Below are 2,500 nucleotides of genomic sequence, written 5' to 3'. Positions count from 1 at the left end.
CTTTTTGCTTGTCTCCTTCCTTATTTCTTCTCCACATAACGCGACCTCTGCCTTTCTTCTTTACCCTCTGCCTCCCCGCCTTCCTTCAGCTTACCACCAAACACGAGTAATGTTGTTTTATTCATCCAGAGTTCAGACACACGGACTTTACATGCAAAAACAACACCAGCAAAGCGCTCCTTCATCAGCTAACAGACGGATGATGTAGCTGTACCACCACCACCACTACCACCACTAAAAGCAACCACAACAGTCATTTTCTCAACCGCACCCATGCACCAGATCCCCCTAATGCCAGCGTGGCGGAAAGATCCATCAATACGAACCAGTAAGCCATTGTGTTTTCAGTTCGCGGGAAGACGAAACTTGTGAAGGACATGAATCGGGAAGGAAGGCACAGAAGGAAAGGAGAAATGAAAGAAAGGAGAATAACAAGAAGTGGGAGAAGGAGAAAGGAAGAGTAAAATTGTAACCGGAAAGCGGAAATACAAGCAAAGACGAAAAAGGAAGGGGAAAGTTAAAAGAATGGAAAAAAAGAGAGAAGACACAAATGATAAATGTGTGTGTGTATATATATATATATATATATATATATATATATATATATATATATATATATATATATATATATATATAGAGAGAGAGAGAGAGAGAGAGAGAGAGAGAGAGAGAGAGAGAGAGAGAGAGAGAGAGAGAGAGAGAGAGAGAGAGAGAGAGAGAGAGAGAGAGAGAGAGAGAGAGAGAGAGAGAGAGAGAGAGAGAGAGAGAGAGAGAGAGAGAGAAATGTATAAAAAAGAGAAAAATGGAAAAGACAAAGAATTGGTGAAGAAAGAGAGGAAATAAAGGACAAAGAAATAATAAGGAATGACAAAAGATAAAAGAAACAAACCTAATGAGAATACAAGAGTAAAAATAACGAAAAGAAGGATTAAGACGAGGAAAGAAAGAAAAAAGAAAAAGAAAAAAAATGTACTTTTTCCTCCGCCATCAAAGGCTTCTGGAAAACACGTCGCCATAAAAGCAGCGATTCATTACCAGCGTCCTACCGCGGCGGCTCTGATTGGCTCCCTGCTTTAAGGCCCTCCAGAAGCGAGGTATTCATTGGCTGGCGCGACAATCACCTTCGTCTTGATTGGCTGAGCCTTTTGGAGTTTACTTTCAATACACGACATGATTACGACGACACGGAACGACAAGGAGGGAAGTAAATAAGAGGGAGGAATGCTCCACGAAGCTTTTCATGATTTTACGAGTAGTTTTCACCCTCATTCTTATGACGCCTCATTTTTCATTTCTGTTTTTATGTAATATATATATATATATATATATATATATATATATATATATATATATATATATATATATATATATATATATATATATATATATATATATATATATATATATATATATTATTTGTTTTTTTCGCATAATTACTACAACAGCTCATTGTCACACGCAGAGTAATTACAAGGATAATGTAGTAGTAGTAGTAGTATATAGTAGTAGTAGTAGTAGTAGTAGTAGTAGTAGTAGTAGTAGTAGTAGTATAGTAGTAGCAGCAGTAGTAGTAGTAGCAGTAGTAGTAGTAGTAGTAGTAGTAGTGGTAGTAGTAGCAGCAGCAGTAGTAGTGGTAGTAGCAGCAGCAGCAGCAGCAGTGGCAGCAGCAGCAGCAGCAGCAGCAGTGGAAGCGAAATGAAGCAAAACCAGTAGTAGCAGCAGCAGCAGTAGAAGCAGCAGTAGAAGCAGCAGCTGAAGCAGAAGCAGTAGGAGTAGCAGCAGCGGCACCGCAGCAGTAGTAGTAGTAGTAGTAGTAGTAGTAGCAATGGTAGTAGTAGTAGTAGTAGTGGTGGTAGTAGCAGTAGTAGTAGCAGTAGCAATGGCAGTTAACAGCAAAAACAGCAGTAGCAGGAGTAGCAGAAGTGGCAGCAGTAGCAGCAAAAAACAACAATAGCAGAAGCAGCAACAATAGCAGCATTAACAATAGTAGCAGCAGCAACAACAACGACAACAGCAGCAGCAAAAGCAGCAGCAGCAGCAGTCACGACAAACAAACAAATATATCATATCAGCTACTGCAATGCAACCTTACATAATGTGCGGCTGTTCCTCCCTGCCTTCCCTTCCTTCTCTCCCTGCACCTCTTCACTCTCTCCCTCCCTCCACGTAGTCATGCAGGCAATATGTATTATAATTCTGGAATCACAGGAAACACTCGATGTCAACCGCAGAAATTAATAATCAAACTGCCACAGACGTGTTCTAATTAGCGATTTTGTGCAGATCTTTTCCCGAACTGTCGGCAAAGCTGGCGGGTCGCGGTCATCAGCTTCCCGTGTCCAGGGGTAATTAGAGACTTAATGAAGAGATATACAAGACAATTTATAAACGAACACAATCTCTCTCTCTCTCTCTCTCTCTCTCTCTCTCTCTCTCTCTCTCGCTAAAGGTCAAGGCCTCGGTGTTATATTGGTCAAGGAGAAACTAACTGGTGTTGTTT

Source organism: Portunus trituberculatus, chromosome 35 (assembly GCF_017591435.1).
Source record: "Portunus trituberculatus isolate SZX2019 chromosome 35, ASM1759143v1, whole genome shotgun sequence".
Lineage (NCBI taxonomy): Eukaryota > Metazoa > Arthropoda > Malacostraca > Decapoda > Portunidae > Portunus > Portunus trituberculatus.
Note: the sequence above shows the minus strand (reverse complement) of the source record.